This window comes from Oryctolagus cuniculus, chromosome X (assembly GCF_964237555.1).
Source record: "Oryctolagus cuniculus chromosome X, mOryCun1.1, whole genome shotgun sequence".
NCBI classification, from domain to species: domain Eukaryota; kingdom Metazoa; phylum Chordata; class Mammalia; order Lagomorpha; family Leporidae; genus Oryctolagus; species Oryctolagus cuniculus.
Window position 1 is genome coordinate 89,919,629 of NC_091453.1, and position 21,184 is coordinate 89,940,812.

Here is a 21,184-nt window from a genome sequence, read left to right on the forward strand (position 1 = left end):
CAGTCAGCAGTAACCACACCCAGTTGCAGTGGTGATCTCATTTCCTGATTTCCGCTTTGAAGAAAACAGGCACAGATATGGTAGGGGATGCCTGGGAGCAGGATTAGAATGGAAGGGGTGTGAGGGCAGTGCTTTCTGAAGTGACTCTCGAGCTGAGTCTCAAGTGACAAGCATCCAGGCACGGACGGATAATTTTACCAGTGTCACTACCCAGTGTGAGGCACCAATTGGGCCAGTAGCAGAGGGAAAGCTGGTATGGCTGCAGCCTGGCGGACACGGTGCACTCACTGGGAGGGGACGTGAAGGGGCCGATGGGAGCCATGTGCACTGGGCCAGGTCAGGATTCAGCTAGGATTCTGAGTGAGGAGGGTTAGAGTCTGGGAGAGACGCGATCTGATTCTTGTTGTCAGGAGACGCTGGCCAGGATGTGGGAATGGACTGGTGAGGACAAGACAGTGTGGGCGCCATCAGGGGACGTTGAGGAGGCCAGGGGAGGGAGGGGGGATGGGTCGGTACTGCAGTGAGCAGAGGGAGGGCTGCTCCTGTGCAGCGCACCTGGAGGTAGGGCAGGGGAGCCCTCAGTGGCTGAGCCTGGGGGTGTGTGGGCCCAGGCAGAATCAGGGCCGCTCCCTGTTCCTGTGTGCAGTAAGTCACCTTTCAGCGGCTCAGAGGGCACCTGCTTGTCTGAGGTTACCTGGAGGGATGGAAGAGGACGCTGTGCACCTTCAGACGAGAGGAGCGTGGTGCTGATTTTCCTCTCCTTCCCCAACTCCACTGGGACGTTACAAGTAAAAGTCTTCACCCAACAGGTGCTCTTCTGTGTCTGGCTGCTTCCGTCGTTACAGTGTGTGAGTCTTTGGAGTTATTCTGATAGGGTATGAAAAAAAACAAAGTGTGTTTTCCCTGCTGTCACACTAATTACAACCCAGCGTGTCCGGCCACCAAGATGTGAGGCAATTTCTCACTTCCCACAGCCACTCGGTTCTGAGGCAGATTTCCCAGTGGATGGCAGCTGGTGACCCACAGTTTTGTTCAGTTCCAGCTCTGCCCACCTGAGGCAGTGTGGCATCCCACAGGTGAGGACCCAGTCCCAGGACCCCATACCCACTCCAGGGGCCAGGTTGTGACCTGTGCTCAGATCGACCAACATAAATTGGGGATCCCATGACCGCCTCACCCTGGAGTTTAACTGATTTCCTAGAGCAGCTCACAGAACCCAGGGAAACATGTCACCTGTGTTCGCCCATGTATTATAATGGAATTACCGAGGATACAGAAGAACAGCCACATGGCCGAGATGCCCGAGGCTGGACCTGTGGGAGGGGGTGGAGCTCCCGTGCCCTCCCAGGTGTGCCACCCTCCAGAAACCTGCCCGTGTTCTGCAACCAGGAAGTCCATCTGAACTCTGACCTTTGGGTCTCTGTGAAGGCTGCCTCACCTAGGCTTGTTGGATGACATCACTGGCCAGTGTGACCAACTTAACCTTCAGCTGCCCTCTGGGGTTGAAAGTGCCAATCCTGTGATCATGCCTTGTTCTCTCTGGATGAGCAGCCACATCCTGACGCCTTCCAGGTCCCCATACAAAAGAAGTGGTTACCATGCAGAGATGTCAAAGGTTTTAGAGCTTATTCGCAGGACATGGAGGGCAGAGACCAGATATGTATTTCTTCCTGTCATAGTGAGTGTTGTTTCTGTGTAGAATGGGATCATGGTTGGTGTGCACTCTTAGACTGTGTGGCTATGTTCCTCTTGTCAGGTTTGGAGTTTTCCACTTCTTTGTAAAGATGTATTATTTATTTGAGAGGTGGAGTTACAAAGAGGGAGAGACAGAAATGTCTAACATCGGGGTTCACTTGCATAATCCCAGAGGTGTGCCAATCCGAAGCCAGGAGCTTCTTCTGGGGTTCCACATGAGTGCATGTGCCCAGGCACTTAGACCATCTTCTGCTGCTTTCCCAGGCCATAGCAGAGTTTGATTGGAAGAGGAGCAACCAGGTCTCGACCCGGTGACCATAGGGAAGCCTGTGCTGCAGGATGAGGCTTTACCTGCTATGCTATAGCACCGGCCCCAGTTTCCAACTGTGAATTCTAGTGCTGTGAACATTCTCGTTTGTACTGATGGGGTTCAGGAATAACTACTCCAAAACGTGACACTCTGGCATGCAGAATGTCGTAAGCTTTGAGAAAATGGTAGAAGCAGGGAACCCATTCTCACTCCCGCTCCCTGAAGCAGGTCATCCGCCCTAGCTGGGATTTTCTTCCCTTCCCCTCAAGTAGCAACTAGGATGCTCACAGGACAGGTCCCTCTGTCCCCAGAGGACGGGGCCATCCTTATCTCTGAATGAAAGGACACGGAGAACCATCTGAGCCCGCAGGCCTGGGTGAGTGTCCTCTACTTTACTGTCATGTGATCAGACCCCTGCCCCCTGGGGTGTTTCTCCACAACTGTGCCTTGTGCATCAACCCTGGACTAAAACCCTGTGGGCTAGCTGTTTCCTGGGCCTTCAGTTCCTTACACGGCCTCCTATGTCATGTAGAACTTACATTACATGTATTTTATATTTCCCATTTGCTAATCTCATTGTTACAGGGCTCTAGGCTGTGAGCATTGGATGTATAGAGGAAAAGGTGTTTCTGTCCCCCTGGAATCTTATGCATGAACGTTCATTTCCATTCCTCTTGCACCTACAGATGAGGGGCAGTTTTTTTTTTTTTTTAAGATTTTATTTCTTTATTTCAGAGCCAGAATGATGGAGAAAGGTCTTCCTTCCACTGGTTCACTCTCCAAATGGCCACCATGGGCAGAGCTGGGTTGATCAGGAGCCAGCTGCGTTCCAGTTCTCCCACACGGGTGCAGGGGCCCAAGCACTTGGGCCATCTTCTACTGCTTTCCCAGATGACAGCAGAGAGCTGGATTGGAAGTGGAGCAGCTGGAACTCAAACCAGCGCCCATATGGGATGCTGGCACTGCAGGCAGCAGCTTTACCTGCTAGGCCACAGTGCCAGCCCCAGTCTGAACATTTTGTACAATAAAGCTTACATATTTAAAACGCAGGTAAATTTATTAAATGAGAATCTTCTACCTCCCCCCACTGTCTGCACAGCACATTAAATAAATCTGTCATTTTCACCCATCAGATTCTGAACATGATTCTTAGTGTACTTCCCCATCATTTTGTGATGTGGTTCATGGTTTCAGTATGCACAAAGCTTTCTTATTTTAAAAACTAACTCAGGAGCTGGCCTGTGGTACAATGGTTTAAGCTGCTGCTTGCAATGTCGGCATGCCATACTGGAGTGCTGGCTCAAGTCCCCGCTGCTCTGCCTCTGATCCAACTCCCTGCTACTGTGCCTTTGAAAGCAGTGGGAGATGGCCCACGTGCTCAGGCTCATGCCACTCACATAGGAGACCCAAATGGAGTTCCTAGCTCCTGGTTTGGGTCTGGCCAAGACCTAGATGTCACGGCCATTTGGGGAGTGAACCAGAAAACAGAAGTCTGCCTCTCTCTGCCTTCCAACTAATCTGAATATCTTTGTCAATTTAACCAATAATTCCTTTTGCCATTTAAGACATATCAAAGACAATTAGAATGTTGAGCCAGAATTGTGGCACAGTGCATTAAACCACTGCTGTGATGCCCACATCCCATATTTTAATGCCAATCCCGCTGCCTGCTAATGTACCTGGGAGATCTAGATGCCATTCCAGGCTTCTGCCATTTCCAGAGTTGACCCGTGAATAGAAGATCTCTGTCTCTCCCCTTCTCGGTTACTCTCCTTTCAAATAAATAAAACATCTTTAATAAATAAATAAAATATATATTAGAAGTTAAAATTACTTTGTATCTTTCTGTTCCCACTTATACCCCAATCCCAGATACAAAGACCTTTTCTTATTGGCACCTATTTTCCATATGTATACCATAACATACCTATAAGTTATTTAAGTATATTCTCTACCACGATGGAACAATATTGTACATTATATTTTGTGACTTACCTAATTAACTAAACATGATTATTATTTATTTTTTTCTTTCTGCTTCCTTTCATTTGTTTTCATATCAACGAAATTTTTTTTACAGTTTTTAAAGTTTATTTTTATTAGAAAGGCAGACACACAAAAAGAGAAGACAGAGTGAGACTGATATTTTTGGTCCACTTCTTAACTCTTCAAATGCCTGTAGTAGTTGGAACTGGGCTAGGCCCAAGCCCGGAGTTTCAACTCAATCCCACTCTCCCACGATGATGTCCCGGGACCCAAGAACATGAGCCATCCCCTGCTCTCTGCCAGGGTGCACTTCAGCCAGAAGCTGGAATCAGGAGAACTGGGCCCCGAGCCAGGCACTCTGATCTGGGATGCGGCTGCCCAAGCAGCAATCTAACTGCTGCGCCCAACGCCTGCCCCTTATTCTGCTTCTGTTGTGCGCTCTTAATAGCATTGACTTTTTTTTTTAAGATTTATTTACCTACCTGAAAGGTGAGCTACAGAGACAGAGGTCTTCCATGCAATGTTTCCCTCCCCAGATGGCCACAATGGCTGGAGCTGCACCGATCTGAAGCCAGGAGCTTCTTCCAGGTCTCCCACATGGGTACAGGGGCCCAGAGACTTGGGCCATACTCCACTGCCCTCCCAGGCCACAGCAGAGAGCTGGACTGGAAGTGGAACAGCCAGGACTTGAACCAGCACCCACATAGGATGCCGGCACTTGCAGGCGGTGGCTTTACCTGCTATGCCACAGCACCAGCCCCAATACCATTGACTTCTAAGAGTAATTCATACCTCAGGGATACAAAACTGGTAGAGGTTGGAAGTAAGTTTTCCTGGGTGTCACACTTCTTTGTTTTCTGCTTTAACTATACTTGTGGAATTTTATGTAGTATTGATAATGTTTGGTAACACACTGTTTTTTGTGTTTTTTTTTTTTTTTGACAGGCAGAGTGGACAGTGAGAGAGAGAGAGAGAGAGAGAGAGAGACAGAGAGAAAGAAGGTCTTCCTTTGCCATTGGTTCACCCTCCAATGGCCGCCGCGGCCGGTGCGCTGCGCTGATCCGAAGCCAGGAGCCAGGTGCTTCTCCTAGTCTCCCATTGGGTGCAGGGTCCAAGGACTTGGGCCATCCTCCACTGCACCCCCTGGCCACAGCAGAGAGCTGGCCTGGAAGAGGGGCAACCGGGACAGAATCTGGCACCCCGACTGGGACTAGAACCCAGTGTGCCAGCGCCGAAGGCGGAGGATTAGCCTAGTGAGCTGTGGCGCAGGCCCAGTAATACACTGTTTTTAAGGGAACAACTCGATAATAATGGTTTGTACATTAAATGCCTATCATTGTTAGTTTCCTCAGCACCCTGTTAGTTTCCTCTGCACCCACTGTCCTCTGGGCTGTCTTATGAACAGTGACTGTCTTTCAGTCTCAGAGCAGGAATTTGTAGTTTCCCGCCCAGGTCAGTTAAGCTAATGTTGTATTTATGTTCCCGGTGCTGGGCAGCAGTCTGAGGGTTAAGACGGGACGGAGGGTGAAACCCGCTCCCTGCAGCAGGTGTGTGCACGTGAGCAGCCTGGCCATCAGCTGCCCTCTCAAGGGACAGGAGCTTGTGCTGCCCCCTGGGTGCAGTTCCGCCTCTCAGGGCACACCCAGGCAGGCCTCTTAGCCCACGGGGCAGGATTTCATCCCACCATCACCATCAGCAACAGAACACTTAACACAGTGCCCGACTGCAACAAGGGAGCTGCCACAATCGGTGCTCTGGCTGTTGCTGCCATCTTGGGAGTACACCAGTCTCTCTGCCTCTGCACCTCTGTAAGTGCCTTTCAAATAAATAAATCAATCTTATTTTCTTTTGTAAAGTCAGAACATCTAATATTTGAGAATGTTTCACCTGCATATTAATTAGTATGTAGGAAAGTTCAGGTTTTAAAAAGCCAGCATGGGGCCGGTGCTGTGGCTCACTTGGTTAATCCTCTGCCTACAGCGCCGGCATCCCATATGGGTGCCAGGTTTTAGTCCCGGTTGCTCCTCTTCCAGTCCAGCTCTCTGCTGTGGCCCGGGAGTGCAGTGGAGGATGGCCCAAGTGCTTGGGCCCTGCACCCGCATGGGAGACCAGGAAGAAGCACCTGGCTCCTGGCTTCGGATCGGCGCAGCGCGCCAGCCATAGCAACCATTTGGGGGGTGAACCAACGGAAGGAAGACCTTTCTCTCTGTCTCTCTCACTGTCCACTCTGCCTGTCAAAAAAAATTTAAAAAAGACATGACTCCTGGGGGAGGGAGGAGCTCGCAGGCAGATGGGAGTCCCAGGCATCATGGGCACTATGCATTACCTTGTAATTCCATTTTCCAATAGCTGGACTTTCAGATAGCCGGGCAAGCTGGAGGACAAGAACGCTGCAAGGTGCTGTGTGCATCTGAGGGGTGTTTGCGTGCGTACTCAGTGATGGCAAAAACAGTAGTATCGTTCTGTTCATCGGAGCTGTCATGTGGAGGACAAGGATAAAGCCAGACGTAGCAATTACATACATGTCCTGGACAGGGACTACAGCTATGGGAGAAGAAAGGGGATGCAGTCAGGGAGGGATAAGGTTTATTTCCTTTCTGTGGTTAGTTCCTTACGTAGCAGATAGGTTAGCAACTACATTTTTATCTTACATGTGACCCGCCTGAATCTTTGCAAATGCCTAATACTGACCCAAAGGCCTAAGGCTAAAACAATACGCAGCAATGCCAGTGTGTTTGAAATCCACAATGAGTGAAATTCATTCACCTGTTCTTTTGTGTATACAGAGGCAAATGCAGTGTTTACACATTACATATATACTTCATGGATGTATTGTATTATATTCAGAGTTTAGTATTCTGACTTTACAATTTTTCTTTTCACTTTTGTCAACTTTTATCCCGTGTACTAACTTGTAGGTAAAGTATTACTAAATTATCAATGTATAAGATGTTCAAACTTCACTTTTTTATGAGTTTCATTTAATTTATATGAAAGGTAGAGAGACATCTTCTATCTACTAGCTCAGTTGACAAATGCCTGGAACAGCTGTAACTGAGCCAGGCTGAAGCTGGGGATCTAGAACTCAATCGAGGTCTCCCTCGTGGGTGGCAGGGAGCCAAGAACCCAAACCAGCACCTGATGCCTCCCAGGACACACCTGGGCAAGCCGTTAGACTTGAAAGCAGAGCTGGGACTAGATCCAAGGCACTCCGATATGAGAAACAAGCCTCCTGGGAGGCTTGTCCAGCATAGCACCAAGATCCACTCCTAACTCCACTTGTTAATGAATCCTTGACCAGCTGATCCAGCTCTACAGCTTGAACAAAGTATCTGTTTGGATCCGCAAGGCATACATGATATTTGATAGTTATGCCTGCTTCTGCTCATGACATTTCTGTACGTGTCGTCTATTCTGCATGTCAACCAATCTGCAAGGTGATAAAATATAGGTTTATGGAACTCTGGAATGTCTGGCCCTGTGTTCCTCATGCCTGCAATCCCTTTTGCGATGAGCAATAAGACTCATCATCAATAAGCAAAGACACAATTACAGACCACACGGTAGATAAACGAGTTGTTCAAGCTCATATAACCACCAGTTAATGCTCGGCAGGGTCAAATACCAGCCCTTGTCACCCCAAACCCATGGCCTGAAGCACTGTTTCTGTGTCGAGTGCTCTTCTGTGAGAGATGAGAGGCCAACAAGGGGACACTCACCCACAGTCCTGTGCTCAGTAAGTAGGGCTGAGTAACTGGGACCCTCCTTCGGCGGCTCCATTGTCATCCAGCCATCCTGTTAGTATGCTTTCTCTTCTGTGTGACTTATTTCTGAAGCTCAGTAAGGAGCTGCCTCAGTAATGGCAAACCAGAAGGAACACAGGAGACAGGAAAAAAAAAAGCACAGGATGAGATGGGACCAACATTCATGTCCTGCTACATTTCCAGGTGCTGTTTCAGGTCCTGTGTTTTGTGGGGCAGAGGAGGCAGGGTGGGCTGGGAGTAACACAGAACAAGGTCCTACTAAGTGTCAGACGTTCTTTCAGACCAGGCTCAGACCCACAGAAGGTCCGCACCTTTCTTAGGGCCATACATGTCTCCTCTGTCTGCTCAGGCCACCCTGCAGCCTCCCGCACAGATGACGGCTTTCAGCCCCCAGCTTAAGCACTGATAGTGGGACACTACCTTCATGTGGATCCTGGGCTTTGTAATGCCCTCGCTGATGACGGTGATGGTGGGACGAAATCCTGCCCCATGGGCTAAGAGGGCTGGGTGTGGCCACCATGTGGATGGTCTTTTCGTGAGATGTGGAACTGCACCCAGGAAGCAGCACAAGCTCTTGTCCTTTGAGAAGGCAGCCAACCGCCAAGCTGCTCACGTGCACACACCTACTGCAGGGAGGGAGTTTCACACTCCATCCCATCTTAATCCTCAGAGTGCCCAGGACCAGTCATCAGCCTGGGATGCCGACATCCCATATGGGTGGTGTTTCAAGTCCCTGCTGCTCCACTTCTGATCTAGCTCACTACTAATGTGCCTGGGAAAGCAGTGGAGGGTGGCCCAAGTGCTTGGACCCCTGAACCCACATGGGAGGCCTGGGAGAAGCTCCTGGTACAGCATCTGCAGTTGAGGCCATTTGGGGAGTGAACCAGCAGATGAAAGGCCTCTCTATTTCTGTCTCCCTCTCTAACTCTGCCTGTCAAGTAAATAAATTAATCTTTAACAACAACAACAACAACAACAGGTTATTTGACAATGTATGTGTGTTCATAAGTGTTTCTGTGTCTCACCCTTCTTCACCAGCAGGTTTCTATTCAGTTCACAAACAGGCTGGACTGGTAGTCCAAGGACTTAAATACTGCAGTGTGACATGAATATAACAGGATCATGACAGGTGTGTAGAAAATTCCACAAAGCTTCGGTCTATGCAGTGGAATCCCCTAACCTTGGCTTAGCCCCTGGTTGAGACCTCACTCCTGCAGTTCTGACTCTGACCACCAGGTGGCAGATACCCATATCTAGAGGTTATTTTCACCACACAAAAAGCCATATTTTTTCTGCCTCAGGAAAGACCTGCTCTCCCAGGAAAGGGGCCTTGGATAAAAAGAGCAGAGGCTGAATTCTCAAAGACCAGCACAGGAGTAGAGCCCCTGACCCAACACCTCATTCTCCTGCTGTAGTGAAATGGTTTTCACAGACTTCTCCCCAATATCCCCCACTCCAGCTTTCCTCTTACAAGAGGCAGCCTGGCGCCTTGCTGGAGGAAATGTCACACAGTAAAACCGCTGGAGAGGGGACTTGATGCTAACCACCGCAATTACCCAGGTACACACTCCTGAACCAGCAATCCCTATTCTAAGAATCTATCCCAAAACATAATGCAAAAAGGTAGAAAGCCTAAGCCCAGGGGCCTTCCTGGGAGTACAACTGTGAGAGCTGCCCACCAATAAGGGGCAGGAAAGGAACTGAGGCACGTCTACACCTGAGTACTACGGGTACTGCTATGGAGTGCTCTCCAGACATGCTGTTCAGTGAAAACCAGGCACAGATAGGAGTGTCCGCGTGGCTGTCCCGTACAGCAGCTACCGAAAGGTCACATTTAAATGATGAACTCAGCACGTCGTCTCGCACCATACTTCCTGTGCCACAGGCAGCTATGGGTCCTCTGCCAGACAATACAGAACATTTGAATTTCTAAAGAAATCTCTGCTGCACAGCATTGATGTGCAACAAGCCACCCTTTCCCTGTGAACAGGGGAGAAGATGGATATATATATATATACGGCATAGCTGGAAGAAATACGTGGGGCCAGCATTTGGCACTGGTTCATCTGCTGTTTCAGATGCCCATGTGCCACAGCAGGGTCCTGAATTTGTGTTCCAGGGCTCTGCACGCCATTCCTGCTTCCTGCTAACACACACCCTGGGAGGCAGCAGATGGTCCAAGCGGTCAGGCCCTTGCTGGCCACTGGAAAACCTGCGCATTTTCAGCTACTGCTGTAGGCCTGTTCAGCCCTGGAGGATGTGAGCATTTGGGTGCAAATAACTGATGGCAGAGCTCTGTCTGCATCTCAAAGTAGAAGAAACAGAAAGCCTGATAAACATGATCCCCATAAGGGGATGGAGAAGGATGCCTATGCTCCTAAAGCTACAACACAGATGTTCTGGCTCCGTGCACTGAAATGACAACAATGCCCAAGACGGTAACTATGGTAACTCCACTAAACCACTGTCCATGAAAGCAACCAGGCTTCTCTGGAGAAATGGTCGATTCCAGGACTAGGGTCAACACAGTACCAGATGACTCACAATCAAGATGGCATACGAGATACTCTATTAGGAAGTTCAGAAGCCCACCCAAAGGACAGCATTTCACTTTGTGCAGGAAAAGATGAGAGACTGTAATGGATTACTACCCATCAGATATATAAGCAGAAGGGACATTTTATAAGGGACAGATGAGGCGGGCGACACGCAGACCCAGGGAGCACCCTCCTGGTCCCTGGGACAGACAAGCAGCAACAATGAGCCTCCTGCATCAGCACTCGCAGAGGGAAGAAACACCACCGCCCCTGAGGTGCTCTTGCACAGAAACCTGCACCTGACCCAGCCTTAACCCTGGATGTCAATGCCACTAAACAGCAGTGCTCAGAGAAAGCCAAACCACACAGCAAGAGTATAAGCCAGAGTTGGCATTGTGGTGCAGTGGGTACAGCCACTACTTTAACACCAGCATCCCAAATGAGGGCTGCTTCCAGGGCTAACTACTCCACTTCTAATCTATTTGCATCCTAATGTGAAAGGGAAAGCAGCCTCAGGCAGCCCAGGTGCATCAGCCCCTGAAGCCCACGTGGGAGACCCAGGTGGAGTCTAGGCTCCTAGGGCCGCCCAGACCATTTCTGGGGAGTGAACCAGAGGTTGAAACATCTGCCTCTATCTCTTGCTTGCTCAGTCTCACTCTTAGCAACTCTGCCTTTCATATAAGTAAATTTTTTTTAAAGATTTGTTTATTTGAAAGGCAGAGTTACAGAGAAGCAGATGGAGAGACGTCTTCCATTTGCTGGTCCTCTCCCCAGATGGATTCAACAGCCAGAGCTGTGCTAATCAGGAGCCAGGAGCTTCTGGGTCTCCCACGTGCATGCAGGGGCCCAAGCACTTGAGCCATCTTCTACTGCTTTCACAGGCCCTAGCAGAGAGCTGGATCAGAAGTGGAGCAGCTGGGACTCAAACCGGCGCCCATATGGGATGCCGGCACTGCAGCCACCGGCTCTACCCACTTATCCACGGTGATGTCCCCAAAAACTATCCTTGTGTAGAAAGCAGCACCAGTACACTACACTCTCCATTCCTCATGAGACAGCCCCATGAGACCCACAGCAGGCCAGGGCCGGGGCAGAGGTGGAGGTGGGATCCTTTCTCTCCACACGCTGTAGGGGCTTCACTCCCCACCAAGGTTAGACTCAGAGCCGCTGCTGTGTCCACACATCTGAAGGTGGAAGCCCTCTCACACAAGGCCATGTGGATTGCCTTAAAAGTAGTCAACGTCTGGCCGGCGCCGCGGCTCACTAGGCTAATACTCTGCCTTGCGGCGCCGGCACACCGGGTTCTAGTCCCAGTCGGGGCGCTGGATTCTGTCCCGGTTGCCCCTCTTCCAGGCCAGCTCTCTGCTGTGGCCCGGGAGTGCAGTGGAGGATGGCCCAAGTCCTTGGGCCCTGCACCCCATGGGAGACCAGGAGAAGCACCTGGCTCCTGCCTTCGGATTAGCGTGGTGTGCCGGCCGCAGCATGCCAGCCGTGGCGGCCATTGGAGGGTGAACCAACGGCAAAGGAAGACCTTTCTCTCTGTCTCTCTCTCTCTCACTGTCCACTCTGCCTGTCAAAAAAAAAAAAAAAAAAAGTCAACGTCCACAAAGCCACCATGATGAGTTTCAGAGATAAATGCAATTAACAGGCTGCTAGTCCACTCAGGAAATGCCTCCTTAAATCCCTGTTACTTGGTCTTTCCATGAAAAAGGCCTGTGCCACCACCTGAGAGAGCTTACTAAGCAGAGGCCCTAGGCTGCAGCACCTGGGGGCAGTGAGCCTGCCCCAGCACAGCCCTGCTGCCGGGAAGTTCACCTGAAAATGGACGCTGGGGAGGACTCCCCGGGCACAGACCCAGGGTGCTGTCCTTGCACGCCTGGCTCTTCCTAGCGGGGCAATGCCACCCCCAACGCAAAATGTGCCCTCAGCCGAGCAGTTTGTCTCTGGGCCTCTGTCCACACCTGGCTCATCTGGGAACAAGGCCTGCTTCCCTGTCACCCAGAGAGCTGCTTGCCGGCTGCTGCGGGCTCCCCGGGCCGGCGGTGCAGCCACAAAGGCGAACGCCCTGCGAGCTCTGGGCCCTGCACCAGAAGCCCCCGTCGCACCCCCAACAGCCGAACTATGGCCGCGCACCCTCTGAGCCCTCTGGCTGCTGCTGGGGTGGTTCTGCAGGCACAGCCCTTGGCCGGCCGGCCGCCCTCCGGGAAGTGAAACGGCACCCCAGCCCCGTGGGCTGTGCCTTCTTGTTCCTTCACCTACACAGCTCCTCTTCTTCACCGCCTTCCCCCTCCCCTTGGCCCTGACCCCGTGGCCCCTTAGGGCGCAGCGCTTCCTCCTTAAGGCTGATTGCTTCCCGGAGAACACCCGGTGAGCACGCACCTCCAGCCATTGGCAAACTTCCTCTCTGGAAAGGCCTAAACCCCAGCCGGGCTCTCCTGAGCAGCAGCCCCGTGCTCGAGGCAGGCCCTGAGGGGGCCCTGTCACATCACTCAGCATGCCGAGCGAGCGGCTGCCTGGCACTAGCACAGATGAGGAGACTCTAACCACGGGCTCCGTGTACGGGAACACAGAAACAGCGTCACTGAAGGGATCTCACAGTCTCCTCCGGAGGCAGATACCTGGTCAACCCCACCGTACATTAGCTGATCCCAGGAATTCTCATCCCTCCTTCCTGATATTTCCCCCACCTGACGGACATTCAACACCAAGAGACACCCAGCGGGGCTTTCCGGAGGGCCCATACAGTTTAAGGACCCTGTGGCTTCCTGCACCTGCAAGCCTCTCTGGCCACTCCTGATTGGCTCCTGCTTCTCGCCAGGCCCCGCCCACCAAGGACCTGTTTCAGAACACTGCTAACTCCCCTAGGTCCCCTGAGCGCCATGGTAGGCCACTGCGGATTGGTTCCTCGCTGAGCCAATTGCATGTGGGTTTTCCTGACTCCCTGATTTGTTCACACAGAATTCCTCTTTAGCATACAGTTCGACCAATCATCAAACTTCCTCCCTGAGAGACAGAAACCTTGGAGCCTGGCATGCTGAGCAGGTCGCCTGGCGGCCAGAGCTCAGTGGTTCCTGGCGTGCCTCGGTCTTCCTGGTGAGGAGAAGAGACCTGGCAGGGGAGAGCAGCTCCAGCAGAAGAGTCCAGCAGTCCTCAGGAATCAGCACAGAGGAGCAGGTGTGACCCAACGCGTGAGGAGGGGCTGGAACAGAGCTGTAAGAGACAGCTGTAACAGTTCTCCAGCACCCAGACCTGTAACACAGACAGACAGCTGTAACATGGGCGCTGTCTGTGCCTAGCCACTCTTGAGGAGCAGTAACCATCAATGACGGGGGAATGGTCAGGAGCGAGGATTTGCTGCCTAACCAATTAGCATAAAGGAACTGAAGGCCCAGGAAACAGCTAGCCCACAGGGTTTTAGTCCAGGGTTGATGCACAAGGCACAGTTGTGGAGAAACACCCCAGGGGGCGGGGGTCTGATCACATGACAGTAAAGTAGAGGACACTCACCCAGGCCCGCGGGCTCAGATGGTTCTCCGTGTCCCTTCATTCAGAGATAAGGATGGCCCCGTCCTCTGGGGACAGAGGGACCTGTCCTGTGAGCATCCTAGTTGCTCTTGAGGGTAAGGGAAGAAAATCCCAGCTAAGGTGGATGACCTGCTTCAGGGAGCGGAGTGAGAATGGGTTCCCTGCTTCTACCATTTTCTCAAAGCTTACGACATTCTGCATGCCAGAGTGTCACATTTTGGAGTAGTTATTCCTGAACCCCATCAGTACAAACGAGAATGTTCACAGCACCAGATTCAGAAGTTGAGAACAGGAGCTGGCACTGTGGTAGAGCAGGTAAAGCCGCCTCCTGCAGCACAGGCATCCCTATCGGCACCGGGTCGAGATCTGGCTGCTCCTCTTCCGATCCAGCTCTCTGCTGTGGCCTGGGAAAACAGTAGAAGATGGCCCATGTCCTTGGACCCCTGCACCTGCGTGGGAGACCTGGAAGAAGCTCCTGCCTCCTGGCTTCGGATCGGCCCAGCTCTGGCCATTGCAGTCAGTTGGAGAGTGAACCAGCTGATGGAAGACCTCTCTCTCTCTCTGCCTCTCCTCTGTGTAACTCTGCTCTCAAATAAATAATAAATTATCTTTAACAATAAGAAGTTGATCGAGTCATTGCTTCTCATCAATGACTTGATCAGCCCTTGTCCTGACTGTCGAGGAACAGCTTATTTTATTTTTCTCACTATTTTCTTTTTCTACTTAATATATTGGTTGAACTCTTAACACAGAATTATTCGTAGGTGATTAAATCATATTGAAAATTGATCCCAGTAAAAAATAAGAGTGGGAATAAGAGATGGAGGATGTGTACAGTTAACGACACGTTCCCATGGACTTACCCCTAAGGTTATTAATGGGACTCCAAATCCCATTAAGCTGAGTGGTACTAATGCCAACTTCCATGTCAAAGTGATCATTTTAAGTGCATAAGTGATCTTAAAGATGGGAATAATTGTCAAAGGGATCACATAAATAAGACCAAGTGTCTGCTAATAACAGTAGATAGAATTAAAAAGGAGATAATGATTCAACATGGGAAGCAGGCTACACAGCAGACTCACAGAATGACAAACACCCTAAACAATAGTCCAGAATCAGCCCTAAGGCATTCAGATCTGGCTAAAAAGCCCATGAGAGCATTTCAGCATGTTTCCATGCCAAGACACTGTGGCAAAAAAATGACCTACATAAAGGATCTCTGTGAGTGAGATCCCAGTGGAAAGAAGGGGCCATCAAAGAAGGAGGTACCTTTCTCTGAAAGGAGAAGAGAACTTCCACTTTGCTTATGGACCAGGTCACAAGCTGGCATCTGCAGTGGGAACAGGCCCTCACTTGTGGATGTGAAGCTGCCTCGCGGTGGGCAGTGGTGGAGCTGAATGGAAGTAGGGGGTCGCCTGGCTGCCCACTGGGAAACCTGCTGCAGAGCTGATCAGCTGTGGTGGGGAGAAATCTGCACCTGTCACGGTGGCCGGAGATGCTGTGCTGTGAGACAGGAAAAGCACATGTTAGTTTTTTCATAATTGCACTGGATAATGCAAATAACACACACATCATTATTGCTGCAAAGTGACAGAAATTATACATGACTCCAGAATTTTTCATCTAATGTCCCAGTGGAGTTTTGGGAAGGAGAGGAAAATCGGTACCACGCTCCACTCGCCTGAAGGTGCACAGAGTCCTCTTACGACGGCTGGAGCTGGGCCGATCCAAAGCCAGGAGCCAGGAGCTTCTTCTGGGTCTCCCATGCAAGTGCAAGGACCCAAGGACTTGGGCCACTTCTACTGCTTTCCCAGGCCATAGCAGAGAGCTGGAGTGGAAGTGGAGCAGCCAGGACTCAAACCGGCACCCGTATGGGATGCCAGTGCTGCATGCTGGGGCTTTAACCTGCTGGGCCACAGCGCCTGCCCACAGCAACTGTACTTTAAAAACTGGCATGCACACTGTGGCACAGTGGATTAAGTTGCTGCTTACAACACTACCATCACATATCAAAGTGCTAGTTAGAGCCCTGGCTACTCCGCTTCTCATAGAGCTTCCTGCCGATGCACCTGGGAAAGCAGCAGAAGATGGCGTAAGTCCTTGGTCCCTGCCACTCACATAAGAGAACCGGATGGAGTTCCTGGATCTGGGTTTTGGCTTGACCCAGCCCTGGCTCTCACAGCCTTCTGTGGAGTGAACCAGCAAATGGAAGATCTCTTTCTCTCTCTTCCTTCCTCTGTCACATTGCCTCTCAAATTAATAAATCTTAAAAATATGATATCATTGGGGCCGATGCTGTGGCATGGTGGGTAAAGCCACCGCCTGCATTGCCAACATCCCATATGGTGGACAGTTTGAGTCCTGGCAGCTCCACTTCTGATCTGGCTCTCCGCTGTGGACTGGGAAAGCAGTGAAAGATGACCCAGGTCCTTGGGACCCTGCAGCTGCCTCAGGGACCGGGAAAAACTCCTGGCTCTTGGCTTCAGATAGGCTCAGTTTGAGCCGTTGTGGCCATCCGGGGAGTGAAGCAGTATATGGAGGCCTCTTTGTGGCTCTGCCTTTCAAATAAATGAATAAAACTTTTTAAAATGTGCTATCACTTATGCAAGCATCAGAGCATAAACGTTTATTTGTAATCTGATGACACATATGCAGTGCATCTACATTTAATACCACCAAAATGCTAAGAGAAATAAAGATGTAAATTGGCTAGAGACACTCTCTGTTCATGGACCAGAGCACTCAGTATTGTTAGCATCTCAAGTCTTCCCAGTCTGACAGATGGATTCACTTAAATCTCAACAGCCATTTTTTTTTATTAAAGAAACTGACATGATCATGTTAAAGTTCATGTAAACACACAAAGGATCTCCACTGTGAATACAACTTTGTAAAAGAACAAAGCTAGAGGTGCTGTCCAGAGCCCATGCACCACCTCAGGGACAAGCCCCTCAGGTGGCCCCACACCCGGGGCTCCTGGCACAGAGGCTGGGATGGTGCCTCCCCTGTCACCGAGAGGGGCCGTACAGGGAGGCGCGGGGCCACACTAGCAGGGCTGTGCCCTCTTGACCACGTCTCAAGCTGGAGGCCCATCTTCTAGAAGGGAGGCTGCTCAGGGTCCCCTAGGGAGGGCGAGGGACAGAACCTCCTGCCACTCCCCCCACCCACCCACCTGCACAGCAGACCGAGGCTCTGGGAGCTGAGCTGGGTCATGTGAAATGAGCCTGACCGCACCGCCCCTACAGAGCTGTTCCTGGGGGTCAATGAGGAAACTGTCCAGAGCAGGGGGATCCCGTGGGGCCTCTCTGCTCCTTTAAAAGTTGGGACAGGGCAGGAGGGGCTGGCTGAGCCCAGGACAAAGGCAGGCACTGTGCACCTCACGTCTCACTGTTTCCCCTGATGGGGGCACACACGTCTAGAGCAGGGAAGCAAATACATATCTGATTGCCCGGAGTTCAGAGTCTTACAGCCAGAAGGCTCTCTGCCCTCTTGATATTTCATAATCTCATAAGCACTGGTCATCACACCTCTGAGCACACCCAAGTCCAGAGCCCTGTGAACTCACCTCCTGAGTTCTGTCAGCGGGCACAGAACCCATGTGAAGAGTTGTCCCAGTGGCTCCTCCTGCGGTGCTCAGGTTGAGACGTGTACAGGAAACTTTTAGACCTATGCTGAAGTCTCTGGTGCTGGGTTGCAGGTCTCACATTGTGCAGCCACATCACACCAGGATTTCAGCCGCCTGCTGCCTGCTGAAAAGGCAAAAACCCAAGAGTCCCTAGCAGTCTGTGACTCTCAGTCATCCTTTCTTTTACAAATATCTGAATCTGCATCAGCTCAGAACCCACAAAATCCCACTGGAGTCATCTCATTCACTCTGCAGAGGAAATAAAAGTACCCAGAGTGAGTGCACACATGAGCAACCTCAAGGCTTAAAAATCTGGGATGGGATGGCTTCTTCACATCGACTTTGCAACCTGCTCAAGTTTCAAGAAGCTAAACAACTCCAAACCCCTCCTCTGACCTCTCCTCACACACTCAACTGCTCCATGTCTCCCTTTCTTTCCGTTTGTGTCTCTGCAAACTGCCTATCCCTTGCCCATGTCTATCTGTCTGTCTGTCTTTCCTTATGCAAGAAGAATTTTCTCTATTCCCTGCTCCCCTGTTAACTTCCTCCCTTTCCACGGAGTCCTCCCCCTGGTGCAGGATTGCTTTTGTCCCCAGGACTGCCGTGACCAGGCTCTCACCACACTGACAATTCACCATTTTTCTCATTAGAAACAGTGAATTCACAGAAACATAGCGACATACAAAATATTCCTTTCAATGACATCCTCAAATACACGTGCCTGGGCAGACCATGGCTTGCACTTGACAACAAATCTCTGACAGGTCCCTAGGCTGCGCTCCATCACAGCACGGGTACGAATCCATGCCGTCCTGACACCACCTGTGCAGTCACAGCAAAGCCTCCTTCTCTCTGTTCCACTGTTTTTCTTCCACACAATGGGGTTCCCCACAGGATCTACCTTGTAAGGGAGCTGTGAGCATGCACAGCTCAGCACGCACTAAAGCACTCGCCACATAAGAACTCAGAGCCATTTTTACACTTCTGATGTATCATCATGGACATGACCGTCCTTATAGCCACAAGGAAGCAGGACACAGAGGATGCTCATTCTCAATCAGCCACACTGGAGGTACAATAGTGAGGTGTTCTGTTCCCAGGGCTGCCCTCACAGAGTGCCACAGACTTGGTGGTGTAAACCCCAGCAATGTGTTCTCTCACAATTCGGGATATGGGATGGCCAACATCAACTGTCCCCGGGTCACGCCCCTCTCACGGCTTCATAGTCCTCCTCTGCCTCCTGCATCTTCTGGTGGTTCCCCGCTGTCCTGGGGGACACCCAATACTGGAGTGCCTGATTTGAGTTGTGCTTACTTTGCTTCTGGTCCAGCTTCTTGTTGTTAATGCTTCTGAGAAGGCAGAGAAACAGGGTCACGTACTTGGGGTTCTGCCACCCACCTGGGAGACCCAGATGGAGCTCCTGGCTCCAGGCTTGATCTTGGCCCAGTCCTATCTGTTGCAGCCATTTAGGGAATCAAGCAGCAGATGGAAGATGTCTCTCTCTTTCTCTGTGACTCTGCCTTTCAAATAAACAGATGCATAAATTTTCTAAAAGAAGATATCTCACGGCATTAACATTCATTCATGTCTTTTAAAAACTCAGTGAAACAGGAATCGCTGGATGATTTCTTAGCACGGCAATGTGCACACACGTACACCTTGGATCAAGGGCTAGAGTCTCAATGAATGGAGACAACACTGGATTTCTCCCTGCAGTAAACATGGACAAGACAAAAGCCCACCTTGACATTTGATGTTGTCTGAGAGGACTCTTGACATGCAACTGCCAGGATCATGCAATTAGAAGTAACGAAAGGGTAAAATCTCCCCTTATTTGTTCATTTTAAGATTTCAAATTGGAAGTCCTCCTTATGGAAAAGTTACTACCAACGAAAGAAGAATTTAGTAAAGTAGTAAACTATTAACATCAGAAACTGATAATTTCCTATGTATGAGAAACATACTAGAATACATAAACAAAAAGAAATGATTATACACGCTAAACAAGCAATGTCTAAACTTACATAAAACATCAGAATTGACAAACAGAAAGATATGTGCTATTCTGCAGTAAGACACCCCATTCTGAAACAAGAAATTTCCATGTTCAATAATTTATTTCAGGTCCAAGAAAATAATTTATTTCAGATCCAAGAAAAATACCAGGTACAGTTCTATGGAGTAGACAGATTATCAGATTTATCTGGCACTTGACACAGCACGAGTGGTCAGACAAGCTCTGAGAAAGGAGAATCATTGGTGATGAACAGGGGTTCATCCCTGCTCCTGCAAGTCAACCAAAAATTCAGGGTCGCACAGTGTGACAGTGTAGGGTTGAATCGTGAACTGACTAATGCAACAGAAAAGACTCATGCAACAGAACAGGAAATACTGACACATGCTAAACTGAATGTGGAAATTCAGAGGGTGATGGAGGGAGATCTCAGATCAGTGGAGACAGGCCGTATTCTGGTGGCTACATAACTATATGGTTAAAAACACAGAAACAAACCCATGTCTATGTCTTTTTCTAAAAAATATTGATTTATTTATTTGAAAGGCAGAATTACAGAGAGGCAGACACAGAGGGAGAAAAAGAGAGAGAGAGAGAGAGAGAGAGAGACTGAATCTCTCATCCACTGGTTTACTCCCCAGATAGACAATGGCTTCAGCTGGGCTATGCTGAAGCCAGGTGCCTGGAACTCCATCCAAGTCTCCTATGCGGGTTCAGGTGCAAGGATGTGGGTCACCTTCTGTTGCTTTCCCAGGTGCATTACAAGAAGCTGGATCAGAAAAAGAGCAGCAGCTGACACCGCGACTCAATAGGCTAATCCTCCGCCTGCGGTGCCGGCACACCAGGTTCTAGTCCCGGTCGGGGCGCTGGATTCTGTCCCGGTTGCCCCTCTTCCAGGCCAGCTCTCTGCTGTGGCCCGGGAGTGCAGTGGAGGATGGCCCAAGTGCTTGGGCCCTGCACCCCATGGGAGACCAGGAGAAGCACCTGGCTCCTGCCTTCGGATCAGCGCAGTGCGCCGGCTGCAGCGGCCATTGGAGGGTGAACCAACGGCAAAAAGAAGACCTCTCTCTCTCTCATGTGCACTCTGCCTGTCAAAAAAAAAAAAGAGCTGCCAGGACTCAAACAGGCTCTCATATGGGATGCTGGCATCACAGGTGATGGTTTAACCCACTGCTGCACAAAGCTGGCCCCAAAGGTCCTCTACTCTGTAGACAACTTTTCACAAAGTAAGTGTGTTTAGATCAGCAGCACCACAAGCCCATGAGTACTGCATTGTGCTGCAGCTTATGATGGCTGGAAGGTCACCAGGTAACAGAAATCCCACAGGTCCCTGATAATCTTGTGCCACTACTGTTGTACCTATGGCCCATCCACAACTGAAACATTACTGTGCCACATGTGGCTATGAATCATGTGTACCTATGTGTTTCCATGTATCTTTACACTGTTATTATTCATCAGCTTAGAATTTATTTGAAAAGCAAAGAGACAGGGAGACAGAGACAGAGGTTCCATCCACTGATTGATTCCCCAAATGCTCACCAACAGCCAGGGCTGGTGCAAGGCCATCTTGAGAGCCTATAACTCAATCCAGGTCTCCATGAGGGTGTCAGGGACACGGGTACTGGGTCTGGCTTTGGAGTGTGATGGGCTACACAGTAGCCTACGATGTCAGCATCCCATATGAGTGCTGGTTCAAGGTCCAGACACTCCACTTCTGATCCA

General features: G+C 50.4%; 2 long non-coding RNA genes across 6 annotated transcripts in view; one reads left to right on the forward strand and one right to left on the reverse strand.

The window, feature by feature from the left end:
- LOC103351959 (uncharacterized) overlaps positions 1-4,028 on the forward strand; it is a 40,659-nt gene extending 36,631 nt beyond the window's left edge. For 2 of the 5 annotated variants that reach the window (XR_007912110.2, XR_011385328.1), the window contains exon 10: positions 810-4,028. This is a non-coding gene — a long non-coding RNA (uncharacterized lncRNA). Of the gene's footprint in view, positions 1-646; positions 782-809 lie in introns of those variants that run through there. The other 3 variants (XR_007912107.2, XR_007912118.2, XR_011385329.1) reach the window with 3 other exon arrangements.
- Positions 731-20,498, reverse strand: LOC127484897 (uncharacterized). Its single transcript, XR_011385331.1, has 6 exons — positions 17,386-20,498; positions 15,090-15,323; positions 7,711-14,221; positions 6,318-6,535; positions 3,685-3,777; positions 731-867 (listed from the first exon to the last, which is right to left on the reverse strand). It is a non-coding gene; the product is annotated as an uncharacterized lncRNA (long non-coding RNA).
- Positions 20,499-21,184: the final 686 nt, after the last annotated feature.